The sequence below is a fragment of the Malaya genurostris genome, chromosome 3 (assembly GCF_030247185.1).
Source record: "Malaya genurostris strain Urasoe2022 chromosome 3, Malgen_1.1, whole genome shotgun sequence".
NCBI lineage: Eukaryota > Metazoa > Arthropoda > Insecta > Diptera > Culicidae > Malaya > Malaya genurostris.
This window is the reverse complement of record NC_080572.1, coordinates 233,145,956-233,166,869: the sequence shown is the minus strand read 5'-3', so window position 1 is coordinate 233,166,869 and position 20,914 is coordinate 233,145,956. Positions and strand designations below refer to the sequence as shown.

Below are 20,914 nucleotides of genomic sequence, written 5' to 3'. Positions count from 1 at the left end.
TGCGAAAATCGTTCGAGAAAAATGTTCCGAACTGTGCTAAATATCGTAGAGAATTCCACAATTTAGTCCTTCTAAAAAGCAGAAATGAATCCTGTACAGCATCTTGATAGTTGCTTTCAATGAAATATGCAAATCCGAAATGAGATAATCGATGTCAAAAATCGTTGAAAATTTTAGTAGTGAAAAGGGGGAAAGTTTCGCAATTCATACAATCGATCTACTATCAATTCGAATTCGGAAGTGTAAAGAAATTGTGTCAGTTTTATTCGTATTCACGACATCCAGTTATGTCTCGGACATTACACACCCGTACTTTTTTCTGTAGGCAATTGTTTATAGAAGCATGAGTTTTTGCGTCTATCTAAAGATTTACACACGCCAGTATTTCCCTTTCTTTAAAGAGATTCAAGAGTAAAACAATTTCTGCCACCGCTTTCGGTAGCCTCTGCATGGAATTGTGTTATTACCCTGTTTGATACCAAAAGAAGCAACATCGAAGAATACTGATGCGCCGTCCCCGCTCGTTCCCCGGAGGTCGTTTATAACTTTCGACGTTATCGCTTCATCGTTGTGGGTTCCCGACATTTTTGCTCATCTATGCGTTCTATAGGAGAAAAAAAACTTTTTTATTCTCTAGAGATAGAATGAACATCAGCATAATTCGACTTGGCCGGTGGAAGGGAGCAACAAAAAACGGATGCCGGAAAAATCTCGATCGAGGACAACGGCCGATGCTTTTTCCCGGTGTCAGACAAGTGGCATTTTCGAGAAGTGGTGTTGCCTAATAATTCATGTTACAGTAATCTTGACATGAGGCTTATGGGATGCGCACTTTTTTTTCTTATCCTGGGATGTCTTCCTAGTTGGATAGCCTACTATAGAACGCTACAGGGCTATTATAGTTTCATTTTCCAGATCGTTCATAGGTGACACATTTCGTTGCGGATCTTTGTTTTCCATACCGCAAGCGACCTGTGATAGTCAAACTTTGTTCCCTGGTGATTGATTGCCTTGTCTTCCTTCACAGCAACCACAGAGGGTACATAATCCGAAAGCGAAACGGATGTATGGAAGGATGACATAGGAGTTTTATTGCTCTAGGGGAAGTGTATCAGTTATGGAAGTTCATATCGATTGCAAAAATCATTTTATAACAGAATTTAATGTAATTTGCCTACGGATCTCCGATGGAAATGGGACTCTCATGAAAATTACTGACAGAAATAAAAAATAGCCCCTCCGGGATCAGAGTTTATCGCCATCTACCCTGTGTAATAGTACTTCATGTGATAGAAAGAGTTAGCTGGAAATCATTCTCCAACGATTGTCATATTTGCTTGTCGACAGATACAAATGACGAAAAAAGCTCATGAACTAGTCATACGAGTAGTCTGCCATTGTTTGTTCCTTGTCCGTCTCCTACAGTCGTACACACACACAAAGAATGCCATCATTTGTGGGCAGACATATTGTCTGAGAAAACAAATCAGCATTTTTCACATTCTGTACTCTCAGCACTACTGACAACGCCAAAATGAATGACAGATGAATAGATAAATTCTAGTGCACACACAAAATGCACAGTTGCAATCAGCGTTTTCATCCCTCAATCACAAATTTCATATGGAATAATTTTGTTTGCTATTTAGTCCGTTTCGCCGAAAATTGGATTTTCGGCGTCGCTCAGTAAAATGAATATTTAGATGCCGGAACCAGTCTTGCTTGGAATAGAACAAAAAAACATAGATTCGATTGCTTTGGCGAACAACGAGATTCCAATTAAGGCGAATAATTGCCAATGGAAATTGTTGATGCCGATGACAGAAGGTTAGAGATTACCAAGATAAGCAAAACTATCGGTAGCTTTTTGTCAGCGTTTCTAGTACCAGAACGGATATGCAAATTAAAAATCAAAATATATGCATGGGGTTTAGAGCCATGGTAATAAAAAACGACACGGGAGCATACCGTTTGGCACGAACATCCGAAATATTCATGACTCGCGCCATAGTGGATGGTGATGATATCCTTGTTTTAACTTTTCTTCACCTCTTCCAGCTATGTTTCAACCATGTAGTATGGAATTTATTGTCATTTGCTCTCAAAAATCCTAGGAGATGAATACTTTCGGAGGCTCCCGAAAAACATTTTGTTCCAGGATTCCGAGAGGGGGGAGGGGTGTTTAAGTGCATGATATTTCCGAAATCGAAAAAAAATTTTTGATGCCAAAAGGCTTAGAATTGCATAAAACATCGAGAAAGTTGATTTTTTCAAAAAATTTTTTTTGAGATGACACTAAATCTCGACGGTTCATGCAGTTTTAAGAGTTTCGGCATCAAAAAAAATTTCGATTTTGGAAATTTCATGTACTCCCCCCTATGGTGCTTTTTCAAGATCGAAAATTGTCAAACCTTTATCACCGGGCAACACCCCTTAAGCATGTCCGATTTAGGTAAAATTTTGCATGAAGGCATTTTTCGAGGTGCTTAAACTTTTGAGCACTAGAACTTAACGAAATTAAAGGTGATCCCATAATATTGGCACCCTTATTTTTTTATAAATTTTTTTTTATTCAGGCCAATTTGCCTACAAGCTTTACGTGGCCGAATGAGCCATGTTTTTATTAGATAAAATAATTTTTTTACCGTTGGATCTCGTTGTCACCCTTTTTCTAGGGGGAGAGGAGCTTCCATTTTCATCTTGCGATGAGTGGAGGGGCACTTTGTTCGTGGCTCGTCTCGTCCTCCATTGCCGCATCGGTGGTATCGTTGTTAGTTTCCGTTTTTTCCTCGTTTTCCTTGTAATTCGCATTCTCGGGTTAGTTGTTAGTTGCTGTAGACGCGCCTTGTTGTGCATTAATTGCAGTTGCTGGTGGGTTTGATGGTACAACAGGAGTACTGGTTTCCGTTGTTGGGAGGTGGTCCTTATTTTTGTTTGAAGATGTCCTTTTTGCAGTTTCAGTGCAAGATTTGCCGTAGTGTGCAGGTTGTTCCCTTTCGATGGAAAGAACTTCACCGTACTGCGACATACTTTCCCGAACATACCCATCGCTGGTCTGCGGGGGAAGGTCATGCACGCGTACTTCTATGGCATTGTCCACCATGTACACAGGGATTGTATATTTAACATTATCATGATCAACACTGTGCACACCGTTATTAACCGAAGCAACGTTTGAACAAAATGTACACACAGTTAGACGCCTTGTTGAATTGAATCTCACTTACATCAGTAACGTTTAGATGCATTCGTTCCTTAAGCAAGATTTCAATTTCGGTTGCTGCTGGTCTAACTTTGCAGCGCTTGAAATCAATACAAATTGAAGTTTCAGGCTTTATTAAATCGTATTTGCCCATTGCGTACACTCTATTGTTCACTACACTGTATTGTCTTTGTTTCTATCGTCTCGACCGTAAGCAATTGTCGACTGCGTCTGATGAGATGCGAGCACGAACTGATTGGCACCCTTTTATATATGAGAGCGGTAAATATCAACGTGTTTTGTCGGTTACGTCACTTATACAATCATATCTCCGAAAAAAAAAATAAAAGACATTTGCTCTTTGAACTTGATCAATGGCCCGACAGTAGCTTTCAAACGAGCCCAAGTTTGTTAAAATCGGTTCAGCCATCTCTGAGAAAATTGAGCGCGTTCAAATATCTTCGATAAGTGCACACACATACACACACACACGCATACATACAGACATTTTCCGATCTCGTCTAACTGAGTCGAATGGCATATAACACTATGGGTCTCCGATGATAACTGAAAGGAAAAAGAAACTCCTGCAGTTGTCGCCTTTTACGACATGGAAGCAGGAACCCAGTGGATCTATTATTGCTTCTTTTTTTTTCACCGGATTCCACACGACTTCTAGGCTGGTACAGTCCGGAGGAAGATAATATGTACTATCAATCTCCTAGTGGACCCCAGCCCCTAGAAAAAAGGCACATTTGTGTAAACGCGAAACTTCAAAAAACATATCTCGAAAATTGCACGCACCTTATTAAAATAAAAAAAACCCTTCTTAATCCATCTAGTGGTATGATAATGCCTTTCTCTTCTTTCATAACAGTCTCATGAAAATATATTTCATACTTTTATTATATAATTTCAGATACTAATTTTGACACCAATTGATTCAGATTTCACACTTTTCCCTATAACTCCGGAACCGGAAGTCGGATCCGAATGAAATTCAGGAATTCCGTATGAGACCACGAGGCCTTTCATTTAAATCTAAGTTTGTTAAAATCGGTTCAGCCATCTCCGAGAAAACTTAGTGAGATTATTTGACACATACACACACACAGACATTGCTCAGCTCGATGAACTGAGTCGAATGGTATATGACACTTGGCCAATTTTAACTAGTCGGTTTTTCAAGTGATTGCATAACCTTTCTCTATGAGAAAGGCAAAAACCCTTCTTAGCCCACTTAGTGGAATTTTCAAATATCTTGATAAATCACCATAGGGGTGGAGGAGGGGGGGGGGGTTTGTAACATGAAATTTTCGAAATCGAAAAAAAAATTTTGATGCCAAAAGGCTTAGAATTGCATGAAACGTCGAGATTTAGTGTCATCTCGAAAAAAATTTTTTTTGAAAAAATCGACTTTTTGGGACTTACAAAAAAATATCAAAAGCCCCAGAAAGTTGATATTTTCAAAAAAAAAAATTTTTTTTGAGATGACACTAAATTTCGATGTTTTATGTAGTTTTAAGAGTTTCGGCATCAAAAAAAAATTTCGATTTTGGAAATTTCATGTACTCCCCCCTATGGTGCTCTTTCAAGATCGAAAATTGTCAAACCTTTATCACCGGGCAGCACCCCTTAAGCATGTCCGATTTAGGTAGAATTTTGCATGAAGGCATTTTTCGAGGTGCTTAAACTTTTGAGCACTAGAACTTACCGAAAATAAAGGTGATCAAAAAAGAGCGGTAAAAATCAACGTGTTTTGTCGGTTACGTCACTTATACCATCATATATCTGGAACCAAAAGTCACAGCCATTTGATCTTTGAACTTGATCAATGGCCTGACAGTAGCTTTTAAACGAGCTCAAGTTTGTTAAAATCGGTTCAGCCATCTCTGAGAAAACTGAGCGCGTTCAAATATCTTCTAAAAGTGCACACACACATACACACACACACATACACACACATATACACACACATATACACAGACATTTTCCGATCTCGTGGAACTGAGTCGAATGGTATATAACACTATGGGTCTCCGAGGCTCCGTTCGAAAGTCGGTTTTTCCAGCAATTCTAATACCTTTCTATAGAGAAAGGCAAAAACTGGTTTTAAACAAACGGCAGTTAGGTTTGGTATCAAGCGAAAACAATATTAATTTACGCACCCCCGAGTCAGCGCGTAAATTAAGGTTCTAGTGTACAGGGTGAATTTAAAAAAAGGCGCCTCATAGTAAAGTAAGTCGTATTCAAAATTGCCGACTGTTTCAACAAAGCGAACTCCAACTGTGCCCTTTATGTGGGTGCTTTTTGTTTGGTTGTGTGTTGAATACCACGATAATGAGTAGATTGACAGTGTTTCGCTTTGACATTTTCATTTTACAATTTATCACAGATCGATAAACATAAGCACATGTGAACAGAAAGATAAAATGTCACATTTATACTTGACGGGGGCGACAGGAGCTTGAAGTGGCATTTACCTGAAACGAAAAGAAAAAGAAATGGAATTAGAAATCGATAATTCATTGAACGAATTTGTTAAAGTAATGATGCGTGTAAATTAAAGTATTCTATAATCAATAGGCGAAAGAGATCATTCGTTTCTAACAAAGTATCTTTGCATGTACAGAAGAGCGAATATTTCTGTGTTCTTATCAAGTTTCCTGACATGAGATTAGTAATCGAATAAAATACATGACAGCCGAAGAAGACTGACGGCAACCATTTCGGTAATGTCGAAAGTAAATGACAAAGCAGCAAAGCGACTTTTCCATAAATAACTGATCCATCATTTAGAGCAATTTCCCAAGCTCATAAATTTCCGAAAATAAACCTAGAAAGAGCAGCAGCCTTTTCGGAAATGGGTTTCCTTTAACATGATAAATTGATTTTAAATTATTCCTGATGTGCTCCGTCGCTAATACCTTTCCCGACTTGACGTCACACGATGCTAGCAGTCGCGCAAAAAGGGGCTTATAATTTTCTCTCCGCTGTGGGTTGACGAAGACTAACAATACTCCATATCCAATACCAACCAGCAGCAGGCTCCGGTGCCAGTTCCACCGGTAAGCCGTAGTGAAAACATTTTGCATTCCGCATATTATAAATAAAACAAACAGACCGTCAAAGTCAAAGTCAGATAGTATTCTCACAAACATATTCATTACGGGGAAAAGTTGCTTCCAAGTTTGTATGTGGTCCATTTCGCCTTGGTTACGTCCTAGGGCTGATGAGAATGGAAAACCAACGGACACGGAACATGACTGCACGTTATGTATTCATTATGAATGTTTATTGTCGCCCAATCAGAGCGAGGTTTGTCACGTTTTCAGGACTGGAAATCTTGACAACTACGAACCATTAGTGGTTTTACTTTGCAATGATGTGCAAAATTTAATCGTACTTTTGTGTTTCGGTATAATTCTGGCTTCGGGGTTTTGTCGTTCAGCATATCAGCCGGTGGAGACGCACGGTATTTATTTAATCAGATGCTTTTCCAGTTTCTCTTTTTCATCAACCACCGTCCGTCTCCACAGAATGTGATCTGCTGAAATAAGCTATAAAACCCACCGGGGCCACGTGATGAATGATAAGTCACAGCAGTTTGCACAGCTCCAATCACACTGTATTCACTCTCTCCCTGTATCGGTTGGTGCTGGGTTCCGGTTCCGAGCGGAGCTACTGGACGACGAACGCGGAGTGACCGACCGACCAAGCAAGCGGAGTGCAGTCAGTGGTGAGCGAGTGCGATTGTTTTATTCACATCCAGCAGGGGCGCAGTCAAAACTAATGAAAAAGCTAACGATAATCTGCTCCCGGCTCCCGACAACCGGTTCGGTAACCAATTTGGAAACAGTTTTCGACCATTGCTGCGGGAGGTTTGACTAATACAATAAAATTAACTTAGTCTGTTGGTTTCAGAAGGATTGCTCGAATGGAATGGAAATTGATTCAAATTTTTGGTGATGGGGGAAAAAGGAGAGGTTTCCAAATAACTGAATTATTTTCAGGTTTCTGTCATATAGCTAACAATGCTTATGTTTAGCAGCTCTCTTGGATGAATATTTTTCATCAAAATTGATTTTGGTGACGTGCGAAATTGTATTTTGTATCTGAACTGTGTTAATATGAATGCATTCAAACGTTATTACGGAAATGGCCAACCAACAATGTGTCTCGCACATCGTGATACTCAATTTACGCCACTTTTTAACACGTTTGATTTTAAACGGAAATTTTTTGACATTAAAATGCCTTACTCTTTACTATATGGGGTCGGATGCTACGTAACCTTTTTCTGTCATAATTTTGAACATTACTAACACAGTAATTTGTTGATGGTTTGATATAATTTAACAACCAATCGATTCGTTTCATTATTTCAATAGCATACTATTAGAAAATTGGCTAGAAACGACCTATTTTTTCACTAACCAATCACAGCAGGGCAAATGATGTCATCCTTTGGATTTTTCGTACACGGCTGACGGTTTCGATCATTGCTTTACACCTCGAATTTCATTTAGTAACAGTTCTGCTTCATTCGGGATAAGAAGGCTTTGCGTCATGCATAAAAAATAGCGCATCATTCCGCGTAGCATGAAGTTTGACACAAAAAGGAATCTATAAATAACAGATCGGCTGAAAAGTTCGTATCGTTTCTATGAGAGGGCACCACTAGAATTAAATCCATACCATTTTCAGTTAGTACCAACCTTCAAAAGATACGTGTATAAATTTGACAGCTGTCTGATTATTAGTTTGTGAAATATTGCATTTTGAGTGAAGCTACTTTTGTTATTGTGAAAAAATGTAAAAAAAGGAATTTCGTGTGTTGATGAAACACTACTTTTTGATGAAAAAAAGTGCCGCCGATACCAAAAAATGGCTTGATGAGTGTTATCCAGACTCTGCACCGGGCGAAGCAACAATTCGTAAGTGTTTTGCAAAATTGCGTACTGGTCATATGAGCACCGAAGACGATGAACGCAGTGGACGTCCAAAAGAGGCTGTTACCGATGAAAACGTGAAAAAAATCCACAAAATGATTTTCAATGACCGTAAAGTGAAGTTGATCGAGATAGCTGACACCCTAAAGATATCAAAGGAACATGTTGGACATATTATTCACGAATATTTGGCTATGAGAACAAAAACAACAACGAATTGATGATTCTGAGCAGTTTGAAAGCAAAGCAGTTTGAGGCAAAGGACAAATCGTACTACAAAAATTGTATAGAAAAGTTGGACGATCGCCATAATCGCTGTATCGCCTCTGATGGCAATTATGTTGAATAATAAAAACGAATTTTGGCAAAAAAATGTGTGTTTCTATTAAACGATACGAACTTTTCAGCCGAACTGTTATATTCCATTTTAGAAATTTCACTTCAGTCGTTGCTGGTTGCCTGTGAAGGAAATACGTAGGTTGGGTATTGAGTGGATGACAAAATTGAGTTACGCTTCTGTGCTTTGTTTGGATGACTGAAGTTTTCTGCAGACCGTGCATGAGTATATTGAATACCGATCAGCGGATGATTCTACGAGAATTAGCAGGCCAATTCAGAACTAAGGAGTGTATCGAAAAGTAGTTAGCAGCATTGATTATTGAATAAAAAAGCGAAAAAAAAATTTGACATAAGTTTTCGATATATTGTAGAAAAATTACATTTTTATGCATTTTACTGATTATATTGAAGAAAATCCTAGGTTCTGTGAAACGCTCGCACTTTGGACTTACATTCTTCATTAAATTCTGCACAGTTACTTTTGTGACTTTCCTGGTGGCAGCTGTCCAGTTTTTTTTAACTCCTGCATGTTTTATGACACTGTACCTTCCTTCCGAAAGTGCCGCTTGACAATTGCTTAACAATACCTTTCAATTGGTCGAAGATTCGGGCAGTTCGGTGGGTTGATGTCCTTTACCACGAATTGTACATTATTTTTTGACAACCACTGTAAAACGGAGTTGACGTAGTGAGCTGAAGCCAAATCCAGCCAGAAGAGAGGAGGAGCTTTATGCTTTCTGTACAGTGGTAGCATTCTCTTCTTCAAACATTCTTCCTCGTACACCTTGGCGTTAATTGTGCCCTTCGTGAAGAAAATCAACGACCGCAAACCACAGGTACACATTGCTTGCCAGACCTACACCTTCTGCCCAAACTTTTCCATCGCCACCGTGGTGTCAGCGTCGTCCAGGTACACCGTCCGGGCAGCACTCGAGAGTCTTCCTTGGCGTAGGTTTCGTCGTCGATCAGGATGCATCCGTCTTTATTCTGTAGAATCCGGTTATACAGTTTTCGCGCTCTTGTTTTGGCCTGAACTTGCTGTATTAGGGACTTTTTCGGCACCTTCTGTTTCTTGTACGTTTTCAGGGAGTTCCGAACTTTGATCCGTTGAGTCATCCCGATGCTGGTGTTGAGCTGCTTGGCCAAATCCCGCGTCGACGCCGATGGGTTTTTCCTGATGTACTCAACCACTTTTAAGTCCCGGCCGGGCTGGCTGGGACCCGTTTTCCTACCGGATCGGGGCAAATCCTTCGTGGAAAGGGTCTTACCGAACTTCTCGATAATATTTTTGACACTGGTGTGGTGCACTTTCACCCGTTTTGCAATTTCGTTGTACGTGACACCACTTTCTGAGCACCAAGTGTGCAGAATTTCCTTTCGCGTTTCCGGATCAATTCGACTCATCATTGAAACGATAAACCGTACCGAAACCAATCGATTGCGCAGCTGTTATTGACAGGTAAACAAACATGTCACCGCAAAACACGCTGCAAAAAATTATGCCATTTCAGAGTAATAACTGTTTGAATGTTGCTAACTAACACTCCTTATTGGCCATTTGGTCGGTGTACAGTGCGTATGCGGGTATGCGAATTATGTGTTCGCTTGTGTTTACTGCACTAGAATTCGCAATTAATTTTGGTTTACCGGTGAACAATGGGGTTGATTCCTTATGAAAATTCTTTCTTAAGCCCTGAACTCAAGTTGTAGATGGAAACGCATGGTATTTTGTTCTAATGACATGTGATATATGATTTTAACACATGGATCAATAAGTCCCGAGACTAAAGCAGAGATGGCGCTCGTAGTAAACCAGTAACCACGTCTTTCTGGAGTACTAACCTTTGCTTGAAACGGATCAAAATTTTAAGTTGATCCGACCAGAAACAGCTGAGTTATCGAGGTTGGAGTAAAGTCGTTTTGTAGTTTGTTTAAAAAAAACTCGGTTTTTTCCGAGTTTCGTGTTTTGATAAAACATTGTTTTTTAATGGGTAAAAACACCGTGCAAGCGAAACAATGGATTGAAAAATGTTATCCGGACTCTTGTCCATCAAAAGCAACGATTTGTCGGTGGTTCGCCGAGTTTAAACGTGGTCGTACCGACACAAATGACACGGAACGCTCGGGTAGACCTGTGGAAGCCGTTACACCGGAAAATGTGAGTGAAGTGTCAAAAATTATAATGAAAAATCGTAAAGTGAAGCTCCGTGATATTGCTGAGATGACACAGATATCATGCCGCGATTGCTTTCGATGGAACAAAAACAGCAACGAGTCGATGATTCAGAAAGCAGTTTATCGCTATTTACTCGCAACAAAAAAGATTTCTTGCGTCGTTACGTGACCATGGACGAAACATGGATACATCACTACACTCCAGAGTCGAATCGGCAGTCATCTGAGTGGCCGTCCGAAGCGTCCGAAAACGCAGCAGTCAGCTGGCAAAGTCATGGCGTCAGTTTTTTTTGGGATACGCATGGCGTGATTTCCATTGACTACCTCGAAAAAGGTAAATCGATCAACAGTGATTATTATATTGACTTACTGGTGCGGTTGAAGGAGTAAATCGCAAAAGAAAACGATCGCACATGCAGAGAAAAAAAATCCTTTTTCATCAAGACAATGCACCCTGCCACAAGTCAATGAAAACAATGGCGAAATTGAACGAAATGGGCTTTGATCTGTCTCCCCACCCCCATACTCGCCAAATTTAGCCAACGGTGACTACTGGCTCTTTCTGATCTTAAAAAAATGCTCCAGGGAAAAAGATTTGGCTCAAATGAGGAGGTCATCGCTGAAACTGAAGCTTATTTTGAAGCGAAAGATAATTTTTTTTATAAACATGGTATTGAAAACTTGGAAAAACGTTGGAGCCATTGTATCACCCTAAAAGTTGATTATGTTGATGAATAAAAAAAAATTTGCAAAAAAAATGTTGTTTCCATTGTTAGTCTCGGGACTTATTGATCCATGTGTTAGAACGAAATACCGTGCGTTTCCATTGGTTGATGATAATTTGATGGTTTTTCGAATGATATATTTTTTTAAAGTCTGATGTTATATCCGTTCACATTTTTTGGAAATGTGAAAAAATACAGCGTAATGTACTCATAAATGATTCATTTTTGATGTAAAATCTAGAGTGGTAACAAAATTGTAAGCGCGAACGAAAACAATACGAAAATTTTTGAAAAATTAAAAAAAAAGAAAATCAAAAGAACCACCCTAACTTCACCAATATGGTAGTTGAAGGGTTAAAATTTTGGGAAAATCATCTCCAATCGTTTCAAACAGCGTATATCAATTTTTTTTCTGTGTGGGTCAGTTTTTATATGCAAACCCGGCTACACCCTTTATTCATTTATTATCTTTAAATCTGGGGTGTGATACGAAACCTTTCCTATCGGTTATCAGGAGTTAGGTGATGGAACATTTATAGGTGAGCAAACAAACAATTAATTATTCGATATATACGTTGTCTCTGTTATTAACATTGTAATATTGTTAACTGACCGCGAAAACCACAATTAATATGTATGTCCCGCTAAAATTTCTGTTTCTAAAAATCAATGAAATTATCCTAGTCTCAAGTAACTGTAAGAAAATGCTCTTGGCATCTTAGAAGAAATGATTAAGAATTATTCATGTACATGTAATAATTGCAGATATAGTAAGCAAATAAACAATTCATGGAAATATACAAAATGGTGTTATAATTAAATATCCAAGTATCTGAAGAACAGCTACTTTTAGAAGAAAGGATATCATGAACAAATGTATTGCCTTTAACCTGTAGAATAATATTCTACTGTTTAAAAGATTATCTTTCAGCGAGAACTTGAAATTTCGAATATATCTGTAAATTGTTTTAGCTGTAACTTCTTCATTTTTCAAAAGGCACGGATGGGATAGCCATCAATCTGTAGGTTGTAATAACAGTTTTGAAATAAAAATTATCAAACAAAAATTAAATCCATGCTTTTGTTTTATTTAACTTTTTCGGATTATTTTGTAATTATTGAGAAGAAAATTTTTTTTCAGTGTATATTTTATTAGAGTGCCCAATCGATTCCCTACAACTTCTTCCTGAACGCCATTTTTGTACAATTAACGGTTTCCGAGTTACAACGATTTGAGAAAGGTAATTTTTGTAAAATGCAAAAATACATACGCCCTTTTTAAAAATCAGTCGTGAGTCGGATTGACCTCTCAATCCTTTCAAAACTTATGGTTTGCCATACTGAAGCCATATGTAAAGTTTCATCCGAATCGGAGAAGGTTGATTCTGATTTTGTCACTTTTTCGTCCACTAATTTCTGGAATTGCTCAACTGGAGGACGTGAATACGAATAGAACTGACATGCTTCTGTCACACTTCCGAATATCAATTATAGTTCGTACTTAATAAAGGGAGTTTTAGGAGCTTTCTGATTTGAAGTTTAAATAAAACATATGCTAAATTATAAAATGGCCAAATTTCAAATATGATTTCGGGTAAAATTTTAGCATTTAACAAAACTATGGTGGCTTACTGGCTTTCCCTAACGGAGACGATGGATTGGAAGGTGTAAGCGACATAACATTTGGGGAAGCATCGCTCTGATTGGTTATTCAAAGTAAACGCGAAACTGCGAAAGCGCACGAATCTACAAATATAAGCGAAATAATAGCTATTGTTTCAGTCTCACACGAAACGTCCCAGGTGATAATTGCTACCGGAAAGCATACGCTACGAGAAGCGATACAAAACAATTGCGTGCTCTGATAGGCCTGCTTTGATCAAATATAATTTTCTCGCTTTCGCTGGTTAACTTTGATAAGCTTAGGAATTGAAAGAATAAAAAATAGCCTTTGAATGCTCAATATTAATTTCCAATTTTTATGAGAAAAATATTTTTATAGTTTTCATCAAAATTGCAGACTTAGATCATAGTGCGGAGTTGGATCACTGCATAACGCATTAACAAGTGAAACTTAACGCATTAAAAATAATTGCATGCCAGCAAAACTAAAATACAAATTTGGTGTGAAATGATTAAATACCCAAATTAGTGCACTTAAAGCAGGGACTATGTATAAATGAGATTGCTGATATGATTTCTTCGTATACAATACAAACACGAATTATGGCCAACCGTATATTTTCTTGGTTCGCGTGTACTGTGTTTTTCGAACCTTCACACAACAACTGAGGGTTTGCGTTGGGACGCTTGAACAAATCGATATACAATTATCGATAGTTCGGTAGCCTTCACACATAAATTTTATCACTTAATCTCGGCGAAATAATTGCCGAGATTTTCACAGCCGAGTGCTGGGTAACCGTCTCGGCAAAATGTATAATTACTGCTAATCCTGAATTTGGTAACTGTCAATTAGTGCCGACCTTGCCAGCAGCCATTTTGCTGTTAGCTTGGCAAAAGTGATCGGGGTCGAATTATGCCGAGCCATCGAGCATTGAGAGCTTAGAGCATAGAGAGGATTTTGTTTTAATCTTAACCTAAACTTATCGCAATAGTCAAATATCACAGATAAAAACATTTTTTTATATGGCAAACATTATGATTCCTGGTTTTTCACACAATACTGAAATCTTCTCCTTTCACCCAATTCGAATATTCAAGTTCAAGTTCAGCAACATATTATGCCAAACTACGGCTACTACTTTAGATTAACGAATTTCGTATGTAGATAACTGAACAATCAGTAAAATTTCGTCAACAGATCTTCAATATTTTTATAGAATTGCAACTTGTTTTATGGCATGAGCTAACGTATTCGGAAGACGAAAAAATGTTTGACGCTATATAACCGTAATTGATGAACTCGGTACCAGCTTTATATTTGATTCCATGCCATGGCCTAAGAAAGAAATTGATAATGTGGTTTTTACATTCTCGTTGGAAAATTGTTGACAAAAGTAATTTGACAGTTGGGCACTTAATTGAAGATCATATTACCCCCATTCCCCTATCAGACTATTTATTTTTGGTTGGAAGCATTCTAAATTCTGTTTCCAGTTACCGCTCATGACATGAGAATAAGTAATCCAAATGATCAATTCTGGGCAGAAACACTATCCTTACCGGATACCACACGGCCTTGAGGTGCTCGGTTTGTATGTGAGAAGTGTTGAGAAAGAGTTATCTACCAGGATCCAATATCCATGATTACTTTCAGTACGTTCCAGTTTGCTATCCATTTCTTTAATACTTCCGGTGTAAACTTTTCCGGGTGGATGAAACGAACAGAAACTCGAATGAAACTTCATTCGGGAGAAAAAGCATAAACTAAAAAACCGGCAGCCTCAAACTGTATGGATAGAGTAACCCGAAAGGGGTTGCAAAAACTGGATCATAAATTTTAGAGGCGATAGCCCACAAAGGTGTAACGATGCTTTTCCAAGGATGAAGCAAAATGATGTTCTAATCTAGATCAAGTTGAATGGAGCATTAATATGGTATGGTGAAAAGTAAAGCCGGTTAGCCGGTAGTTGGAATCTAGCCCTCGAACAGAAGATAATCTAATTCATATTAGCAAACATTTATCGTTTTCCAGAATGAGTAAACATAACTCGAACATTATTTTGATAACGTTGTAGTTGCACAATTGCATTATGTTTACTGTAAGATTAATAATAAATCACTCCTATTATACAGGGTGATTTTTTAAGAGCTTGAGAACTTTTTTAAACAATAAAACGCATAAAATTTGCAAAATCTCATCGGTTCTTTATTTTAAACGTTAGATTGGTACATGACATTTACTTTTTGAAGATAATTTCATTTAAATGTTGACCGCGGCTGCGTCTTAGGTGGTCCATTCGGAAAGTCCGCTTTTTTATCGACAAATTTTGTTCAGCGATGAGGCTCATTTCTGGTTGAATGGCTACGTAAATAAGCAAAATTGCCGCATTTGGAGTGAAGAGCAACCAGAAGCCGTTCAAGAACTGCCCATGCATCCCGAAAAATGCACTGTTTGGTGTGGTTTGTACGCTGGTGGAATCATTGGACCGTATTTTTTCAAAGATGCTGTTGGACGCAACGTTACAGTGAATGGCGATCGCTATCGTTCGATGCTAACAAACTTTTTGTTGCCAAAAATGGAAGAACTGAACTTGGTTGACATGTGGTTTCAACAAGATGGCGCTACATGCCACACAGCTCGCGATTCTATGGCCATTTTGAGGGAAAACTTCGGAGAACAATTCATCTCAAGAAATGGACCGGTAAGTTGGCCACCAAGATCATGCGATTTGACGCCTTTAGACTATTTTTTGTGGGGCTACGTCAAGTCTAAAGTCTACAGAAATAAGCCAGTAACTATTCCAGCTTTGGAAGACAACATTTCCGAAGAAATTCGGGCTATTCCGGCCGAAATGCTCGAAAAAGTTGCCCAAAATTGGACTTTCCGAATGGACCACCTAAGACGCAGCCGCGGTCAACATTCAAATGAAATTATCTTCAAAAAGTAAATGTCATGTACCAATCTAACGTTTAAAATAAAGAACCGATGAGATTTTGCAAATTTTATGCGTTTTATTGTTTAAAAAAGTTCTCAAGCTCTTAAAAAATCACCCTTTATAATCTGTAATACAATCGCCAATAATGGAGCTTGAACTAAGAATAACTAGGATTCTATTTATCAAGTAAAAGGTGTGAGTGGATTGAATTTGTTTTTAAACTAGTTTCAACGTATTCGTTAATCAGTAACTTGAAGCATAAGATTATTATGAATAATTTGGATAATTTGCGTTATTTGTAATAACATATTAGTCAAAAAACGTTTAATCTGTATGTGCACTGCTCGTGTAGTAAATCCAATACTACTTTGATTCAGTTGTCGTTTGCTTATTTGTGCGTACAGTAAACAATGTCCGCGATAACCGTTGATCCCGCCAGCTGTAAAGTTTGCACTGTAATAAAATGTTTGCGTGCCCAATTTTATGAAATTACTGTAATTTAGTCATTACAAAAACAAAGGTTAGACAACGGTGTCTTCATTAGCTCGCCGCTAGCTCGTATGGTATGGATCTCCTAGAATGATTCTGCCTTTTGGAATACGATCGAACTGTCGGTTTCTGTTTCGCGATCCGGATGTGAGATTAGCTTGGATTTTACACGACCGCGCCCTTAATTTTTCTATCGAAGCATTTCTGGCTTTGAAGCAATCTTGAAAATCATTTAACAGATTGTGATGAAATGTTGCACATGTAAACACAACACTCTAATCTAGTTTTACCCAGAAATTCGTTAATTTCATGAATCGTTCGCAGATGAAGAAATACACTCTGGACAATGTTAAAATATCATTTTCAAAAGTAAGCGTCTTTCTGTCCCCGACCTTTCTCAACAATGTGTATGTATCTAGTATTGAATCGCAACAAGTCACATTCCTGCTGTTTGGCAAATTTCGGTTGATTAGTCATCGTATCGCCGCAGTTCAGTACGATTCATCGGCGATTTGACGATGGCAATAATTTTGGTGATAAGTTATTTGACTGATAAGATGGACCTTTTACAGGTGGGTCGTACCTCGTAGTATCAATTGCATGAATCCATTTCGTGCGATGGCGAGCATTTCGGTATAGTGACTGGTCGGGTTCGGATGCGGAACAAATTTTTAGCCAGTTCCATAGTTTCCGCGAAGGTAGGTGTCGAGGTTACGGAGGTTATTCTGGAAATATCGAATGTATTCTGTCGACATTTCATGCTAAGAGCACAGTGAGTTTGTGATCGGATAATCGATATCAGTGCAGAATAAAGGTGTCAAAAAGTGTAGTGCGTCAATATGAATTGATTCGGGTTCAAACGAGAGAACTGACTTTTCTTTTGTTGTGTTCACAATCGCAGAACTATTCGTAAGGTAAGACATGCCGCTGAGGTCAATCATCGCATGATCGATTTCCATCCACAAAAATTGTTCCGAATATTGTCGCTTCAATTATGAATTTCGCATTCTTTTGAAAAACATAAAAGTTTTACGTGTCATTAAGGTGGTCCATATTTATAAAATTGTCGAAAAATTGATTTTTAGTAACTTTTCTCGCGTCTTAAAAAAATGACTAATGATCATTAAACGATTTCCTTGAATGCATGTATTGTAGATTGAATGTGAGTCTACGGTACAAAGTTATGTTGTGTTTCCAAACCATAAACACGTGTTATTTTTTTAATTTGTTGCAGGATTGAAAAAAAATCTACTCAAAGGGGCGGGTAGGGTCTAACACTTTTGAAAAATCTTTTTTTTTATAGTAAAACATTTTAAAAATATTTTGTCGAACTTTTAAGCCTATCGGAACAAAGCTTTGGAAATTATCGGCCTGTATATTTCTTGTCTCATACTGCGGGCAAGAGCTTGGCTCACAGGTCCACACTGAAAAAAGTGATTATAGTTCGTTTTGCCTTTCTCATATAGAAAGGTTATGCAATCACTGTGAAAACCGACTTTTGAACCGAGGCCCGGAGGGTCGAGTGTCATATACCATTCGACTCAGTTCGTCGAGTACGCAAAATGTCTGTGTGTGTGTATGTGTTTATGTAACGTTTTTTTGCACTAACTTTTCTCGGAGATGGCTGAACCGATTTTCACAAACTTAGACTCCAATGAAAGGTCTTGAGGTCCCATAAAAAATTCCTGAATATTCTTTGGATTCGACTACCGGTTCGGGAGTTATGGGGTAAAATGTGCAAAAAAAAAGAAAATATGTGCTCCGACTTTTCGCATAGATGGCGCGACCAATTTCCACAAACTTAGATTCAAATGAAAGGTCCTGTGGTCCCATGCGTAATTCCTGAATTTCATGCGGACCCGACTTCCGGATCCGGAAATATAGGGTAGAGTGGGTTAAAAATTGTATACCATCACTGAAAATGGGGAAAAACCTTAAAAAAAATTCTAAATCGACCTCAAATCTTTTCCAATTGATAGTTTTCATCAGTAGACGGTCAAACAAACCGATTGCGGTTATTCTTTTAAGAATCGATGAAAACTATTTTGAAGAATACCATAGTATTATATACCTTATGATAAAAAAAGAACCGGAATTTTCATTTTAAAATTCCCTCGCTTGTCCAATCGATAAACTTTTATTCTCTCAACGTTGGCAACATTTTATACACATTCTGTCATGTTTTGACGCATATCGTACGATTAGTTTTTGTTTGGAGTCTATACAAAGAAGTTGAAAAATTTTCGTGTGTCGATTTTTATAATGGATGAAAATTTAGAACAACGTGCGGGCATCAAATTTTGTGTTGCAAATGGATTTAAGTGTTCCGAAACGTTGAAAATGTTAGAAAAGGCCTTTGGTGAATCGTGTCTAGGAAAAACACAGACATACGAGTGGTATAAACGCTTCAAAGGTGGTCGTACAAGCTTGGATCATGATGAGATCCCTGGCCGCCCAAAAACATCTGTTACTGAAGAAAACATTGATTCGGCGAAGCAAATCGTGTTGCAAAATCGTTCTGTACCGATTATAGAGATTGCTGTGTCGTTGGGTATCTCTTATGGATCAGCCGAACACATTTTAACTGATGTTTTGAGTTTAAAACGCGTCGCTTCTCGGCTGGTGCCAAAAAAGCTGAATTTCATTCAAAAACACAGCGTTGGTTGTGTCGCAGTTTTTGGCCAAAAACTCAACCAATATCATCAACCAAGCACCGTACTCTCCAGATATGGTCCCGTGTGACTTTTTCCTCTTCCCCAGACTCAAATTGCCATTGCGGAGAATGCGTTTTGAGACCATAGAGACCATAAAAGAGAATTCGCTGCGCGGACTAAAGGCCATACCTTCGGCGGCCTATAAAACTGGATCAAGCGTTGCCATGCATGTATTGCCGCAGGAGGAGAGTACTTTGAAGGCGATAATTTATTAAAAATTTGAATTATGCGTTTTTTAATAAAATTCCAGTTCTTTTTTGATCATAAGGTATGATAGTATGATTGATATGAGAAAGGTATCATTATACCACTAGGTGGATTAAAACAGGTTTTTTTTTTTTACTTCTGCTAAATTAAATTCTCATTCCCTTAATAATAATAAAATATTAGTTTAAATATCTATTTTTTAGTTGAATTCACCAATTAAACGTGCTGTCAGGCACACTCCATTTCCATTCAACTAACTTTTTAGTTGAATTAGAAAAATAAAATGTTGTTTTCAACCAACATGAATGGTTGAATTGGCTTCTGCAATCTGCAGCTATATGGTGCATTGTCACCGAAAATACGTAAACACCGTAACGACTACTAGCCACTAAATGGTACACTACTACCGAAAAGAATTTTTCAGTCGCATTTTTATAAAATTAGAGTGCAACATTCGAATCTCACTTCACTGTTCCACGTTAAAAAGTTATCACGCACAATCGCTTCAAATGCGCTCAAATTCTGAATAAATACACTTTCTACTAAGAGTTTACGACATTTTTACATACCGGTTTAGAAATTTAAATATGGATACATCGTAACAAATGCGAAAAACGTCAAAACAATTTGAAAGCAGTTTCAATAAGACTGTCCTTTTTAGATTTTTTTTGAATTTTTGGTTAAAAAATTTGTTAATAAAACCAATTTTATTTTTGTTTTCTTGTGCTGTTTATCAGCAGTGAGAGTGGCGAATTAATAGAGTCCAATTTTCTGATTTTAATCACAAAATTAGTTGTCAAGGAGAATTTCGTGTTGGATTGAAATATTGCTGGTTTATGTCCAGGATATTCGCCAACTAAACACATTCTCTGAAAAACAAAAGTTTTTTCAGCCTAATTAATTCTAAATTTTAATTTAATTCTAAATTTCAACTTATTTTATAGTTATTTTGAGAATTTTGTATTAAAATCAACTAATTCAAAAACAGTAATACGAATTAAACGTAGAGCTAATTTCGGTCGTTCCGTGCAAGAGTTCTGTTTCGATTGACTTGAAAACTTGACTAAAAATCCTCCAATTTTCTTACTATGACAAAGTACATTGATTTCCCAAAAGTGTACTAACCTAAGCGCCCCCCAGGAAAATAAATTGTTCCAATCGATTTCATGGCTTAAGAGCTACAAAATTGCGAGTTTTTCGTGAAAAATCGTAGTTCTGACTTTCAACAATCACCAAAAATTTAAAATTTAAAAAAAAAATCAAACAAAAACGTGAATATTGTAGGGTGTTCAATGTTGGTTCCTTATTACGATCAATATAAGGAGACTCTCGTGCAACGCGCATTCAAAATGAAGTAGTATGACGATTGATTGAACACATCGAACATTAAAATTGTTGGTTTTCTTGTTCCACATCAATTGCTCGAAAAACCCCATGGGGCTGATGCTTGTAAGTGTTTGCATGAATATTCTTCGGTGTTCTAAGTTTTCATGAAATTGTTACAATGATTTTTAAAAGCATTCAGTTTGAATAATAATTACTAAACATT

General features: G+C 37.7%; 2 protein-coding genes across 5 annotated transcripts in view; one reads left to right on the top strand and one right to left on the bottom strand.

The window, feature by feature from the left end:
• LOC131439010 (uncharacterized) overlaps nucleotides 1-20,914 on the bottom strand; it is an 803,522-nt gene that overhangs the window by 219,215 nt on the left and 563,393 nt on the right. The gene's annotated exons all lie outside the window — the stretch shown is intronic.
• Nucleotides 17,034-20,914, top strand: part of LOC131439012 (phospholipid-transporting ATPase ABCA3-like) — a 35,926-nt gene continuing 32,045 nt past the window's right edge. The window contains exon 1 of the mRNA XM_058609486.1: nucleotides 17,034-17,358. The gene's annotated coding sequence lies outside the window, so the exon portion shown is untranslated. The remainder of the gene's footprint in view (nucleotides 17,359-20,914) is intronic.